The 16,759-nt window shown below is 48.5% G+C and overlaps 1 protein-coding gene across 2 annotated transcripts in view; it reads right to left on the bottom strand.

Moving 5' to 3' along the window:
• Positions 1–15,403, bottom strand: part of LOC132383156 (liprin-alpha-3-like) — a 259,537-nt gene extending 244,134 nt beyond the window's left edge. Inside the window, exon 1 of one of the 2 annotated variants that reach the window (XM_059954012.1) lies at positions 15,249–15,403. The gene's annotated coding sequence lies outside the window, so the exon portion shown is untranslated. The remainder of the gene's footprint in view (positions 1–15,248) is intronic. The other variant, XM_059954013.1, reaches the window with a different exon arrangement.
• Between the last annotated feature and the right edge of the window lie 1,356 nt (positions 15,404–16,759).

Here is a 16,759-nt window from a genome sequence, read left to right as displayed (position 1 = left end):
TCTCACCTCATCTCAACTTCCCAGCTCTTTACTTCATTCCTCCCCCTCCAGGTTTCACCCATCACCCTGCTTTTCCCTTTCCCCTCCCTCCACCTTTAAAATCTACTCCTCAGTCCCTCCAGTCCTGCCAAAGGGTTTTGGCCCAAAGTGTCGAGTGTACTTTTTCTCCCCCCACCCCCCAATAGATGCTGCCTGGCCTGCTGATTTCCTCCAGCATTGTGTATGTGTTGTTCCAGTTGCCATCCACTTTATCAATACTCCTCATAACTTCTAGAAGGTTGCTCCTCAATACGCCATTTTCCTTGGAATAAGAACCTAGACCGGCTAACGTCTCCGTATCACTCAAGCCCTCTAGTCCTGGCAACATCATCATAAATCTTTTTAGCAACTTAATAAGACCATAAGACATAAGAGCAGAATTAGCTATTTAGCCCATCGAGTCTGCTCCACCTTTCAATCATGGCTGATCCTTTTACCCCTCCTCTGCCCCACTCCCAGCTTTTTCCCTGTAAACCTTGATGTCATGTCCAATCAAGAACCTTGATGGGCTGAATGTCCTCTTGTCCTAGACTCCCCCACCAATGGAAACAACCTCTTCTCTGTCCAGGCCTTTCAACGTTCGAAAGGTTTCAATGAGATCCCCCCCCCCCCCATCCTTCTAAATTCCAGCAACTACAGACCCAGAGCCATCAAACGTTCCTCGTATGATAACCCTTTCATTCCTGGAATTATCCTCGTGACCTGCTCCTGGACCCTCTCCAATGCCAGCACATCTTTTCTTAGATGAGGGGCCCAAAACTGTTCACAAGACTTGAGGTGCAGCCTCACCAGTGCCTTATAAAGCCTCAGCATCACATCCCTGCTCCTGTATTGAAGACCTCTTCAAATGAATGCTAATGAATAACGTCCCAACTGGTATACTTCATACTAACTATGAAGGCCAGTGTGCTAAACTCCTTTTCCACCACTGTCTCCCTGTGATGCCACTTTCACCCCATCAATGATATTGCCTTTCTTCTGCCCGTCAATACCCCACCTAGTTCTAAGAGAGTTTCTCTCGCCACAGATTCCACTTGACCTACGAAGTGCTTCCAGCATTTTCAGCTTTTGTTGTAAGAGATGAAGGAAGTCTTCAATTAACAGGATGCTCAAGAAACTCATCAAGCTTCAGAACATCTAACTGATGTTCTACCACTGTAGCCCCGTACAAACAGAGAAATGGCTCTGGATGCAACTGGCCCACAGTTCTGCTTCCTACTCAGGCCCACTGGTTTTCAGCTTCTCTACAGCTAGAGCAGGGGTCGGCAACCATTACCACTGAAAGAGCCATATGGACCCATTTCCCACAGAAAAGAAAACACTGGGAGCCACAAAACCCGTTTGACATTTAAAATGAAATAACACTGCATACAACGGTTTTTTTTGGCCTTTATGCTATGTATAAACAAACTATAATGTGTTGCATTTATGAAATTGATGAACTCCTGCAGAGAAAACGAAATTACATTTCTGCATGCAACAAAAACATTTTGAACTCCGAAAAAAAGACGTTGGGTTGAAGGTTACTCCATAGTTAGCCTACCTTCGATCGAAAAATTAAAAGAAAGCGCGCACTGGCGGGTGTCAGGCATTGGCAGTGGTGACATATATTAATAGCGATAAAAAACACGTTGTGGCGGTGCACTACACGCAGCGCTAAAATAACGACACTGCAGTCAAAGATAACTTTATTTAAACTAAACAGCCTTGCTTTAAAGCCTCCCTCAACCCGCCCCCCGTGGGCGTGGATGCTCCAAAAGACACGTACTCACAAACTCCCGTAGGCTATCTCCCTTAGCCGGAACGGTGGCTAATTGTGAGCCGGTTTGGATGTGCCAGGAAATGGGGTCGCCACAACGTTTTATTTAGATTGTACAAGATCACCATAATCTTCAAATTTCGAATTACATTTCAAAAACTAACAAACCATGTGGAGCCGCAGCACAGAGATGAAAGAGTCTCCGGAGCCGCGGGTTGCCGACCCCTGATCTAGACCATCCAGGAAGGTCCTCAGGATTTCTTCTTTCCCCCCCCACAGGGGCTTTCCGTCGTTGGCAAGGCCATTAATATTACCTTTGAGAAGTTTGTGAGGCAACTCCCTCAGCTGCTAGAGTTCAGAGTGAAGAGGTTATGGCATCAATTACATTGGTGGGGTCCCTTGGAATAATCCCTCAATGTCCCTTGGAATAAAGCATCGGGATGCAGGGAATAAAGCATCGGGATGCAGGGATCACTGGTGTTACCAGCATTTATTCCTCTCCCACACCCCCGCCCCCACCTCAAAAGCACGAGGGAAAAATATACAAGGATGTTGCTGGGACTAATGGACCTGAGTTTATAGGGAAAAGTTGAATAGGTTAGGACTTTATGTCCTTGAGTGTAGAAAAATAAAGGGGAACCTATATGAGTATACAAATTTGAGGAGTACAGATAGGCTAAATGTAAGCAGGCATTTTCCCTCCCTGGTTGGGTGGAACTAAAACTACAGGTCATTGGTTTAGGGTGAAAGGTGAAATATTTAAGAGGAACGAGGGGATCTTCTTCACTCAGAGTGTAGATTGAGCCGTCACTGGAAGTGGTGGATGCAAGTTTGATTGTAGCATTCAAGAGAAACTTGGAAAGGCTCAGCAGGTCGGGCAGCATCCGTTGAAAGAAGCAGTCAACGTTTCGGGTCAAAACCCTTCGTCAGGACTAAGGGGGGGGCAGGGGCCCTATAAAGAAGGGGGGAAGAGGGTGGAAAACCAATCAGAGGAAAGATCAAGGGGTAGGGGAGGGGAAGGTACTCCCACAATCCTTTCAGAGAATGGGGCACAGTTTTCCAGTGTCATCCAATCAGAGGGTGGGAGGGGAACATATTTTAGTGTGGTCCAATCAGAAGGTGCGCTGGCTGGTGGCGTAGTGGCATCAGTGCTGGACTCTGGGGCGGAAGGTCCCGAGTTCGATCCAGCCGGCTCCCAGGCATGCTTTTCATCCATGCTGGGTTGAGTCTCAAGCTAGCAACTCGTAAAAAAAAGATTGCCTGCTACAGAAACATCAACAACAAAAAAACTTGTGCTCTCTCGTGAGTTGATAGGCCATTTCTCTCTCTCTCTCTCTCTCTCTCTCTCTCAATCAGAAGGTGGTGGGGAGTGGAGTGGGGAGAGGAAAACACATTTCAGTGTGGTCCAATCAGAGGGTGGTAGAGAGCAATACATTTCAGTGTACTCCAGTCAGAGGGTGGTGGTGGAGACATATTTCAGTGTGGTCCAATCAGAGGGTGGTGGTGGGGCGGGGAACACATTTCAGTGTGGTCCAATCAGAGGGTGGTGGTGGGGACACATTTCAGTGTGGTCCAATCAGATGGTGGTGGGGGGGATACATTTCAGTGTGGTCCAACCAGAGGGTGGTGGGGGGGGAGGGGGACACATTTCAGTGTGGTCCAACCAGAGGGTGGTGGGGGGGGAGGGGGATACATTTCAGTGTGGTCCAATCAGAGGGTGGTGGGGGGGATACATTTCAGTGTACTCCAGTCAGAGGGTGGTGGGGGGGATACATTTCAGTGTGGTCCAATCAGAGGGTGGTGGTGGGGGAGGGACACATTTCAGTGTGGTCCAATCAGAGGGTGGTGGGGGGGAGGGACACATTTCAGTGTGGTCCAATCAGAGGGTGGTGGGGTGGACATATTTCAGTGTGGTCCAATCAGAGGGTGGTGGTGGGGGAGGGACACATTTCAGTGTGGTCCAATCAGAGGGTGGTGGGGGGGGGACATATTTCAGTGTGGTCCAATCAGAGGGTGGTGGTGAGGGGGACACATTTCAGTGTGGTCCAATCAGAGGGTGGTGGTGGGGGAGGGACACATTTCAGTGTGGTCCAATCAGAAGGTGGTGGTGGGGCGGGGAACACATTTCAGTGTGGTCCAATCAGAGGGTGGTGGTGGGGACACATTTCAGTGTGGTCCAATCAGATGGTGGTGGGGGGGGGCACATTTCAGTGTGGTCCAATCAGAGGGTGGTGGTGGGGACAGATTTCAGTGTGGTCCAATCAGAGGGTGGTGGGGGGGGGAACACATTTCAGTGTGGTCCAATCAGAGGGTGGTGGTGGGGGGCCACATTTCAGTGTGGTCCAATCAGAGGGTGGTGGTGGAGACTCATTTCAGTGTGGTCCAATCAGAGGGTGGTGGTAGGGGGACACATTTCAGTGTGGTCCAATCAGAGGGTGATGGTGGGGGGGGGGACACATTTCAGTGTGGTCCAATCAGAGGGTGGTGGTGGGGGGGGACACATTTCAGTGTGGTCCAATCAGAGGGTGGTCGGGGGGGAGACACATTTCAGTGTGGTCCAATCAGAGGGTGGTGGTGGGGACACATTTCAGTGTGGTCCAATCAGAGATTGGTGGTAGGGGGACACATTTCAGTGTGGTCCAATCAGAGGGTGATGGTGGTGGGGAGGGAACACATTTCAGTGTGGTCCAATCAGAGGGTGGTGGTGGAGACTCATTTCAGTGTGGTCCAATCAGAGGGTGGTGGTGGGGACACATTTCAGTGTGGTCCAATCAGAGGGTGGTGGGGGGGGGACATATTTCAGTGTGGTCCAATCAGAGGGTGGTGGGGGGGGGGAGACACATTTCAGTGTGGTCCAATCAGAGGGTGGTGGTGAGGGGGACACATTTCAGTGCGGTCCAACCAGAGGGTGGTGGTGGTGGGGGGGGGGGGGGAGACACATTTCAGTGTGGTCCAATCAGAGGGTGGTGGGGGGGGACATATTTCAGTGTGGTCCAATCAGAGGGTGGTGGTGGTGGGGGGGACACATTTCAGTATGGTCCAATCAGAGGGTGGTGGTGGGGGGGGGTGGGGGGGGGGACACATTTCAGTGTGGTCCAATCAGAGGGTGGTGGGGGGGGGGACATATTTCAGTGTGGTCCAATCAGAGGGTGGTGGGGGGGGGGAGACACATTTCAGTGTGGTCCAATCAGAGGGTGGTGGTGAGGGGGACACATTTCAGTGCGGTCCAACCAGAGGGTGGTGGTGGTGGGGGGGGGGGGGAGACACATTTCAGTGTGGTCCAATCAGAGGGTGGTGGGGGGGGACATATTTCAGTGTGGTCCAATCAGAGGGTGGTGGTGGTGGGGGGGACACATTTCAGTATGGTCCAATCAGAGGGTGGTGGTGGGGGGGGGGTGGGGGGGGGACACATTTCAGTATGGTCCAATCAGAGGGTGGTGGTGGGGGGGGGAGACACATTTCAGTGTGGTCCAATCAGATGGTGGTGGGGTGGGACACATTTCAGTGTGGTCCAATCAGAGGGTTGGGGGGGAGACACATTTCAGTGTGGTCCAATCAGAGGGTGGTGGGGTGGGACATATTTCAGTGTGGTCCAATCAGAGGGTGGTGGGGTGGGACATATTTCAGTGTGGTCCAATCAGAGGGTGGTGGGGGGGGGGAGAGAGACACATTTCAGTGTGGTCCAATCAGAGGGTGGTGGGGTGGGACATATTTCAGTGTGGTCCAATCAGAGGGTGGTGGTGAGGGGGACACATTTCAGTGTGGTCCAATCAGAGGGTGGTGGTGAGGGGGACACATTTCAGTGTGGTCCAATCAGAGGGTGGTGGTGAGGGGGACATATTTCAGTGTGGTCCAATCAGAGGGTGGTGGGGGGGGGGACACATTTCAGTGTGGTCCAATCAGAGGGTGGTGGGGGGGGGGACACATTTCAGTGTGGTCCAATCAGAGGGTGGTGGGGGGGGGGGGGCACATTTCAGTGTGGTCCAATCAGAGGGTGGTGGGGGGGACACACATTTCAGTGTGGTCCAATCAGAGGGTGGTGGGGGGGACACACATTTCAGTGTGGTCCAATCAGAGCGTGGTGGGGGGGGGGGACACTTTTCAGTGTGGTCCAACCAGAGGGTGGTGGGGGGGGGGGTGGGGGAGACACATTTCAGTGTGGTCCAATCAGAGGGTGGTGGTGGGGTCACATTTCAGTGTGGTCCAATCAGAAGGCAAGGTACAATTGATGTCTTGTTTCTCATTGACATGCAGTCCCCATGGCAGTGGTGTTTTCCTTAAATGTTCTTTTCAACAGGGTTATTAAGCACAGCTCCCTTGAGTGATATATGGATCTGTATTCCTAAATGTTTTGATCCTCTCCCTCAAGAGAAATATTTTTCTCTCTCGGATTCTGGGACCTGCTTACTCGTCCTACTAAACGCACAGCTTGCAAGGAAGAGAAGATGCTCATGTCCACTCCAGACTGACACCCTGTTCTGAGGAGTTTAGGGTTTTCAAACTAACAACTCCTGCTTCTAATGAAATAGGGCAGCAAGGGAGGAGGGGATCCCTGCCCAGATATTTTCCAAATCGCTGCTCGGCTTCTTTGCAAAATTCTCCACAAGCCTCTGCAGTGAGCCTGCAAGTGAGGACAGTTTTGAAAAAACTCCAGGTTATGCAACGTTCACCGGAAGCACACACATGCCACAAAGCTGTCACGTGCAGGCCACAGAATTATACTTCGTTACACAAAACCCACAGTCTAATACAATCCAACCACAAACAGCCACAGTACAACCAGAGACTCATCCACACACACACCAGGATCCCCTTGATTACAAAGCTCAGGAAGAGCCTTGCTACCACAGTACAGAGTGGTGGTGAGACTACCGCTGCAGTACTCTGCATCAGTTTTGTATCTTTAAGGGGCGACGTTCTGACATTGGATGTAACACTGACAGTTCACTTCAAAATGTATTAACTGAATGACTCCAAGATACGCAAAATGTTTTGCCCTGCACACTTTTCCTCTTACTGAATAAAGTTTATCTTTGAAATTAAAACTCACAGACAGTTGAGCTCTAGAAAAGAGAATTTCGGTTGCAAGGAGCCTGAATTCAGTCATGCTTAGAAGAGGATATCTTATTGAGATTCATGAAGTTTGCAAAGTGCTGTGGAACCAAGGAGAGTTGTGAAGTTTGGAAAGATTTTAGCCCAACAGCTATGAATTTGTTGATGTGGCCCAATCTACTCATATTCATATGCAACATCAGGCAGAAGTCACATATACAAATCACGTCACTGGGCCTGGGGGTGGGGGGAGTAGCAGACGGACCATCAAGGCTAGGAGAGATTGCCAACAGAACCCTGGCCTGAGGATTGTGGTACAGAAAGTGGATGGGGAAATATTCTCGGAGAAATTTGCTATCAGCTTGAGTACTGGATGAGGAGAGGGCTGTTCGGAATCTGACCAATTTTTTCCCCCCGTGTCAGATACTCAAGACCAAGTGTGATGTGAGCGTGGAAGAAAAGCAAGAGCTATTCTCCCTTCCTGGGCTGTTTACCCTTTATGTAGCAGTTCAGCAAATTAGCCCCACTGGGAACTTTTAACAAATCTATCCTTTGGGAGTTTGACAAGGCAAAACATTAAAAATAAGCACAAACTTAAACATCGGTGGATGCAAAATTTAATTTCAAATAATTTTTAACGGACTCAACTGACCCGTCTCTGGTCTTGCCTCAGAAAGAGCTGTATAATGCACCCATCTTTGATATTTGCTGTTACATATGGGAATTGGGGAGGAGGCAGTTGTGACACTTCTAGAGGGAGGCTCAGGGCCACCAAGGTCATCCAATGGGAGAATTGCGATGGAGGGGGGAAGATCCCAACCCACTGCCCATCATCAGTGCAAGGGATCGATTGGTCACGGAAGCTGGGGGTCCAGGATGGAGTTAAGAGCAGCTGACTGAACGGAGGTACACTCTGGGCAGGCACTAATGTTGGTCACTGGGAAGAGGGCGAGAACTCGGCAGAGGGCATTCCGTGTGAAGGCTCTGGAATTGGATCAGCGATTCCAAAAGCATCCCAGGCTCTCCATCTCCTCAACTCCACCACCAAATGAGCACAACAATCCTTTGGTTTCAGGGTGCTGCATTGTGTGGATGATGCACAAAGTTGGGGTGGGTATAATCCTAATGATGATTGGGCCGTAGGAACCTCCACAGCTTCACAGGAACAATAGCACCAGAGGTAATGGACCAGATACCTGCCCAGACCACCTGTGTTTGAACAAATAAATGAGGAATGGAGATATGGGACAAGCATGGAAAAGAGAGAGGAAGGCCAAGGGTACAGCAGGAAACCATGGTGTTTCGTGGAGTCCTTGGAAGACAGCCCCAACTTCGTGCACCTCCAGCTGGGGAGGGGACACCTTCACACAAGTCCATTGCAGATACCCAGTCATTAACTTTCCTCTCTCCGGCACAAGATGTTTCTTCAGCCTTATCTGGGGAGAGGGAGCTTCATAGCACCTAGTTCATACCCATCCCGCTAAACCTGAACAAAAGCAAGATAACAGCACTGCATCCTAACATCTGCCAGGTTTTACAGTAACCAGGTTCAGTGAAGTTCAACAAGAAACAGAAAGGTAGAAGAAATGGAGGAAAGGGCAAACACAGCCAGTGATGGGAGAACCAGCGATGGAGATGTTAATGGACCACCTGGCACGCACAGTGGTGAGCAGAAAGGGCTGGTCACCAGCAAACAGTTCCAAACTCATTTGGCACCTTGGTTGGAAAGTGATAATGTAACACAGCAATGTGCATGCCAAAGACTGATCCCAAGCTTCCACACCCTTTGGTGCTCCTGGCCAGACCATTTTCAGCTAGCCTCATGAGATGTGCTGGCGGAGGGCATTTATCTTTCCCAGCTGCTTGGTAGGTGAAGTTTCTCCTCAACTTCTCTTCATCCCTCGGTTGAGTCAGAGTCAGACAGCATGGAAACAGATCCTTTGGTCCAACTGGTCTATGACAACCAAAGCATCAATCTGAGCTACTTCCATTTGCCTGCATTTGGCCGCCACCTCTAAACCAGGGGTCCCCAAACTATTTTAGGCCATGGACCAATACCATTTGGGGGTCGGTGGACCCAGGTTGGGAAATCCTGCTCTAAGCCTTTCCTATCCTAGTGTCTTTTGAACTTTGTAATTTTACCACCTCCTCTGGCCACTCGTTGCAAATACTCACCACCCTCTATGTAACACTGTTGCCTCTCAAGGTAGCCTTTAAGTCTTTCCCCTCTTACCTGTGCTTTCTGGTGGTAAACACCCCCTTACCCCGGGACTATAAGATACAGGAGCAGAAGTAGGCCATTCGACCCACCTAGTCTGCTCGGCCATTCAATCGTGGACTGATCCAATTCTTCCAGTCATCCCCACTGCCCTGCTTTCACCCCATACCGTTTGATGCCCTGGCAAGAACCCATCTATCTCTGCCTTAAATACACCCAATGCCTTGGCCTCCACTCATGGCAACAAATTCCAGATGTACCACCCTCTGACTAAAGTAATTTCTTCGCACCCTTGTTCCAAATGGACGTCCTTCAATCCTCTCTTGTCCTGGACTCCCCTACCAATAACTTTGCCATATCCTATTTGTTCAGGCCTTTTAACATTCAGAATGTTTCTACGAGATCCCCCCTTCATTCTCCTGAGCTCATTTGAATGTTCAGCCATCCTCCCCCCATGCAGGGCAGAATTCAAGCTTTTTGCATCTTCCTTGAGACCCTCCATTGGTCAGAGTGGACCACGGATATTGCGTCCTAGCTGCCCACGTGATACGCAAGCCTGGGCAGTACGACGTTGAGAACAAGCTGTTACCCATTTTTCAGGCTCCTCCCTCTCCACACAGCTGATAAATTTAAAGGAACGGCAGAGCGATACAGTTTGGCACCAGCAACGTCACAGGAGTTGCCAGTCAGCATTGAACTCCATGTAGGACTGTCTTAGGGATTCAGCTCCAAATTTTCCCCTTGGGGTTTACTCCCGATGTCTTCTCCAGGAGTGGGTATAGTTGCAAAGCAGCGGAAGTTTGACATCACAGTTTTCCTTCTTCGAGATGAGCTGCAATCATGGCTGATGAGCTCAATCTGGTTTTAAGGCACCAGTAACCTCCCCTTGTCCCTTCTCCTGTCAGTAGAAACAGTTCTGCCAACTCCAACTCCTGCATCTCCCAGCATCTGAGAAAACCATCTCTGCTATACTTTCAGCTGCCCTTATTTTATCAATGAACTGTCATTTCTTCAGGTATACAAAGTGTAAAAGAGAGGCGAGTGTAGATATCAGACCACTGGAAAATGATGCTGGAGAGGTAGAAATGCCGGATGAACTGAATAAGTATTTTATATCAATCTTCAATGTGGAAGACACTAGCTAAATGCTAGAAGTCAGGGGCAGAAGTGTATGCGAAATTGCAATTACTAGGGAGAAGGTTCTTGGGAAACTGAAATGTCTAAAGATAGTCACACTACCTGGACAAGATGGTATACACTCAGGGTTCTAAAAGAGGTAGCTGAAAAGATTGTGGAGGCATTAGTAACGATCTTTCAAGAATCAATTGATTCTGGCATGGTTCCTGAGGACTGGAAAATTGCAAGGTCTTCAAGGCACATGATAAAATAGGCCAAAGTCACCATGGTTTCCTTAAAGGAAAATCTTGCCTGACAAATCTGTTGGAGTTCTTTGAAGAAATAACTAGCAGGATAGACAAAGGAGAATCAGTTGATGTTGTGTACTTGGATTTTCAGAAGGCCTTTGAAAAGGTGTGACATACATGAGGCTGCTTAACAAGAGTCCATGGGATTACAGGAAAGATACCGCTGATCGGCAGCAGGCAAAGAGTGGGAATAAAGAGAGCCTTTTCCGGTTGGCTGCCAGTGACTAGTGGTGTTCCGCAAGGGTCTGTATTGGGACTGCTGCTTTTTATGTTATACGTCAATGAGTTCAACAACAGAATTGATGGCTTTGTATCCAGATTTGTGGATGATATAAAGATCAGTGAAGGAGCAGGTAGCGTTGAGAAATCAGAGTGGCTACAGGAGGACTTAAACAGATTAGGAGGATGGGTAAGGAAACAGCAGATGAAAGTGTCAGGAAGTGCATGGTCATGCGCTTAGGTAACAGAAACGACAGCATAGAGTGTTTTCTAAATGGAGAGAAAATCCAAAAATCTGAGGTGCAAAGGGACTTGGGAGTTCTCGTGCATGATTCCCTAAGGGTTAATTTGCGGTTGAGCTGGTGCTGAGGAAGGCAAATGTGAGGTTAGCATTCATTTCGAGAAGAGTATAAAAGCAAGGATGTACTGCTGAGGCTTTATAAAGCACTGGTGAGGCTTCTCTCGGAGTATTGTGAGCAGCTTTGGGCCCCTTATTTCATAAAGGACGTGCTGGTATTGGAGAGGGTTCAAAGGAGGTTCAGGAAAATGATTCCAGGATTGAAAGGCTTTTCATATGAGAAGCATTTGATGTTCTGGGCCTGTACTCACTGGAATTCAGAAGAATAAGCGGTGACCTCATTGAAACCTATCGAGTCTAAGACCAGAGGACAGAGATTCAGAATAGAGGGACATCCTTTTAGAACAAAGGTGAGAAGGAATTTCTTTAGCCAGAGAGTGCTAAATCTGTGGAATTCGTTGCCACGGGCAGTTGCAGCAGCCAAGTCATTGGGTGTACTGAAGGCAGAGGTAGAAAAGTTCTTGATTAGTCAGGGTGTGAGGGGATACAGGGAGAAGGTAGGAATATGGGGCTGAGATGGAGAAAGGATCAGCCATGATGAAATAGCGGATCAGACTCAATATATATCCTGCTCACATATATTATTGTCTTACTTACACGTCACAAGATGCCCTAAACCAAATTACAGCCATCAGTGCAGGAACTGCCCTTTGCCCCATCCAGTAAGTGCAGACTGTGAACCACGCTCGCATACAATCAGCTCTCCTAGATTCTACTCCTCACCTACACACTGGGGACAGTTTGCAGCCACCAATTAACCCACCAACATTCACACATTTGGGATGCGGGAGGAGTCCACAGCAGCCAGAGGAAACCCGAAAGGTCGCAGGGAGAACATGTCAACTGCACACCTTCGGTAGATGAACTTGGCATTGAACCTGTGCCTCTGGCGCCGAGAGATACTGGTTCTACCAGCTATGCCACAGTACTACCCCAAAGCTAAGTAACACAAAATCTACATTTAAATACTTAATGAATGATGCTACCCTGGACTGCATAATGCCTCACAAATGCAAGGCTGCAGAAATTAAGTTGGTGCCGCTGTCTGGAAATAGGCTTGCTGAATAATAGAAATTGTTGTCTACAGGCAGAACTGCTTTCACTGCCCGTCAGTGCTGGCATCCAAGCAGAGGGCAGATGCAAGTAGGAGGTTATACATAAAAATAAACGTGTTGTCCACAGCGCAAGAGTGAAACACGAAGATCCGGCTGCTCTCCCAATGAGCTGCCAGGACAGATCTGGCCTCACTCCCTGTGTAAGGGAAGGATAAGTTCATGGAGGGGGTGGGGAGGCTGTGCAGGGTAGGTCACATGTAGTACAGCCAAACGTGTGGAGGTTCACAAGTGGCCCATCAACGTATAGTCCTGCCCATGGTGAGCTGGGCTCCTGCCCCATTGGAAGGTGCAGCAATGCTTATCCTTGTTTCTATTGTCGCATGGAGGGCGGGTGTGGATGTGATTCTGTGTTCAATGGGGGAAAAGAAATCAAGATGTTGGAAACACTCTGCAGGTCAGACAACATCTAGAAGGGCAACAGAGTTCACGTTCAAGGCCACCCAGTCCCAAAGGTGAGTCTTCAGATTGAATCTTCTGTAGATGTGGCCTGGCCCGAGAGTAGTTCCAGCATTTTTCCAGCATCCACTGGGACGAGTCTCAGAAGAGAATGACTATAGCACCGGCAACCTGCTGCTCCGTGGGTGGGTGCCGGGGACACGTCAGCACGAGAGAGCACCGCCTCGTTGGAGTGAGGAAGCGCGTGGGTGAGAAAGGGTTGACCGCGGGAGAGACTGCAGCCCCGTCTCCTGCATCTAGTGTGCTCCCTCCCTCCCGACGCGAGGAGTCAGATGAATGCCCGAGGTAGCCGCGCCAAATCCGGAACTTGCCACCTTCCCTGGGCACGGGGGGGGGGGGGGGGGGGTAGCCACGTACGAGGTATGCAGCAGAGCCAGCAGCAGTCCTAACGTTTCACCCCAGCCAATCCAGAGCTTCTGCAGGAGGAACCACCGCTAGTTATCGTCAGAATCATAATTCAATACCTAGTTAACATCACTAGTGCTCAATGACGAACCTGTGAGGAATGCCAGGTCAAGGTCTAATATGGAGTAAACACATCAGATCAAGATCTAACCTAGTCAGGTAAGTAGGCAGATTCCAACAAATAACACAAATGGACCTTTGCCAAGAGCTAGAAGTGGAGTTGGTGGTCCTACCACCCCACCTTTCCCTAGAGTTAAAGACAAGGAGTATACTGTCTATGTATTCCTTCACTCAAGATGAACGGATTGATCATTAACAGAGAAGAGCCTGGCAGAGTGAGGCACTCAAAATCCTGGAGGAACTCAGCAGCTCCGGCAGCATCTCTGGGAAGGAACAGAGTGGACATTTGGGGTTGATGAAGGTTCTCAACCTGGAATTTTGGCTCTCTTCCTTTCCAGAGATGCCACCCGACCTGCTGAGTTCCTCCGGCAATTGCTCTGGATTTTCAGCATCTGCAGGATCTCTGGTGCTTATGAGAAACAAGCCATCAGCTATGATGGCACTGTACTGAACTGCTGGCTAGGAGACACGTTCAAGTTCTCTGGAGGACATCCCCTACAGGTTCGGGGGTCACCTGGAGTCCACACCAGTGAGCTGAATAACGCCAGGTCATTCCCCCACATCTATCTCATTATAGTGTCCCCGAGTGGGAGCAGGTACAGCACAAGCTTCCTGCTGAGAAAGCAGCCTTGGGGTCGTGGTGAACAGGAACACCCACCCACTGGAAACAGTCTTCCCGTTTTCTGTACAAGATGTTAACTAAAAGTAATTAAGCAGCCACTGATAAATTTGAATAATCCATTTTTTTTTGCGGAATGACATTTGTCATAAAGTAACAGTCCATTGGGGTGTAACTCCGAGCGCACATGATACGTGCACATGTATGAACGCATGTTTCCATTACGTTACAAGTGCTCGCCTCCGAGAGTGACGGGGCACGAGGTCTGGCATAGGTCAGCCGACGGAATACAACGGGCACGCCGCCCACCGGACCACGGACTGACCGATCACAATCTGCCGGTTTGCTCACTGCAGAGATGCTCCCGAAGCAGCATTCAGGCAAGCCAGCGCCGGGGTTTCTGCTGGTCCCACAATCGCGGCGATCATTGACACCGGCTCGCCGCAGCCGCCGAGATGAATGCGAAGACATGGATTCGGAAATAGAGAATCGATTCTATTTTGCATAAACGCTGCATTTTTAAGAGAACGGAGCCGTGTCACAAGCCAGTAATGGAGACAAGTCCGTCTCAGGGAAACGTGTATAAATCACTGAGGTGGCCAAGGCGGATCAGGAAACGCAGGTATTATAGAATTAACGCTGTACATTTAAATATTTTAAGTAGAGAGGCAAAGACAGACACCTTTCCCCACAAACCTCCCCTCGTCAGTGAAACCCGGCATCCCTTTATAAGGACTGGACTAATTTTATTTTGGTGCACAGATTACACAGGAACCCACAGCCCAGTCCATCCTCACAATGACAGAAATCCGGCTGGAAAAATTACAGGGTGTATGTTCTACAAGAAAAATGCAACTGCATTTTATTGCACCCCGCACATTTTTTGGGGGGTAAAAATTAGGTTATTTGTAGCCGTCATGTGTAAAACACACAGATGGAGAGAATGAGACTCGCATTTTTTTTAAATATATAACCCAAGACCATCAATAAATTTCTAAAAGGCACAAAGATTACATTTGGTTCTGTTGGCTATAGTTGAGCCTGATAAAATACAAAATGCGTTTGATAGGGATGCTCTCTCCTCGCCCTCCTATAGAAGAAGCAGGCATCCGGTCCCCAGCCCCACAAATCACTGTAACACCCCCCCCCCCCATATCACGATGAACGCATCACCCCAGAAGCGGACTGGCGGAGGGAGGGAAACACTGAAACAAATTGAAAAGCATACACAACCCCACATTTTCCAGAAACTCCTCGCACTTTCTTACACGTTTCTCTTTTATTTCATGCAGATAGAGGGATTGAAATGCAGTCGTGCTCATGATGGGCACACCGTGGAGATCTCAGTACCAAACGAATGCAAGCTAAATAACCACAGCTGATAGTGTTTGCAATACATTCCAATTAAATCGGTAAACGTTTACAGCGCAACGCTTATTTTAATTGTGTATAACACATACTCACATTTGCAAGCCGGGCTCCCAGCTTCTCGCCCTCTCCTGATTCCCCCCGTTTTCACTTTACCTCTGCATTCCTCTCCAAAGGTCCTTTCACTTTAAAGGAAAGGGGGATGCAAAAGCAGCTAAAATTAAACTCCCCTCCCCAAAAAAAATGAAATGCCTCTCACTCATCCACTACTTCCCATTGAAAAAAAGGGAGCCAAGGTTCCCAGAATCCGTCCCTGCAACTCCCGCCCACTTTCACTCCAAAGGAAAATTAGTTGGAGCCATTTCTGCTCAGACTCGAATACCTGGCTGTCAATCACACCGATTGACAGTAGAATCATCCAATCGTGACTGGAGTTGCTGCTATTCCCCGGCCAGCACTGCAGAGGCAGGAGAGCCAGAGGGCGGGGACGAGACTGATTGACGACAATGTAAGCCTATGGAGTGGGTGGGAACGGGCGCCTCCAGCCATTGAGAACTGAGATGGGGAAGGGACTTCTATAGGGATGATGTCATGCTAAAGTGTGTGATGTCATTCCAGGGTTGGGCCAGGTGCGGTAACCTGGGGTAAATTAAAACTCAGATTCCTGCAGTCTTTCATTGCCTTGATACCTTGCAAATAAATCACAGATGAATAATGATAGGATTCATCAATTTTCTGAAGGATGGACATAACATGTTAATAATAATAACCATTTTTCTAACTTGAATTTTTCATTCTAAACAAATGATTTAATTAACAATTCAGAGTGGAACCACTCAGTAAATTTTATTTTATTGCCAAACAGGCATGCTAATTCCACGCAACATGTGTCAAGATAAACATCTTAACATTCGGCTAAAAATGAGGACAAAAATCTCATGGGAATACAGTGACAGCTTTGTCTGGGTGTAAACAGAGAGAAGACCGCTGAATGTGTTCCTCTAAGGGTTAATACATGGGATTTCAACCTGGTCGTTTCCCTTTTTAAGGCTTGGCAGACCTCTGCATTTCCAGCATTTTCCATTTCAAGCATTAGCAACCTTAATAAAAAAAATACATCGCACTTAACCTGAGGATGATTCTGCCGTGCACAGTCCTTGCAAGATGAATTTAATTTCAGATGGCCAGTTTTACACCGCAGCACAATCAGGTCCGGTATATTGTCCCTCTTTTTTTCCTCCTTCCGCACTCCGGTCCCGTGATTGGTCAGGACTCTGTCACCCTACTGTGAAGGCACCTGACACTTTGCAGTCTATTATTTCCATTAATCACCCATATTTAATCTTATTCTTAGATGCCCTGTTTCTATTTATACTGTATCGGTCAGTTTATTCTCTTGGAGTGTTTTTTTTCCCTCACCATTTTCTGCAAACGTTTTATTGAGTGCTCCCCTTCATCATTACCACAATTATCTCGCACTGCAGAGTACTGAATGCAAAGTGAAAAAAAAATTACTGTTTTCTGTAGTGACAATGCTTGCCTGGCCAGTCTCCCATCTCCTATCTACAAAATTTGTGCTAATCCAAAACTCCGCTGTTTTAACTCTC

Source organism: Hypanus sabinus, chromosome 29 (genome assembly GCF_030144855.1).
Source record: "Hypanus sabinus isolate sHypSab1 chromosome 29, sHypSab1.hap1, whole genome shotgun sequence".
NCBI classification, from domain to species: Eukaryota; Metazoa; Chordata; class Chondrichthyes; order Myliobatiformes; family Dasyatidae; genus Hypanus; species Hypanus sabinus.
Note: the sequence above shows the minus strand (reverse complement) of the source record. Positions and strands in the feature narration are given on the sequence as shown.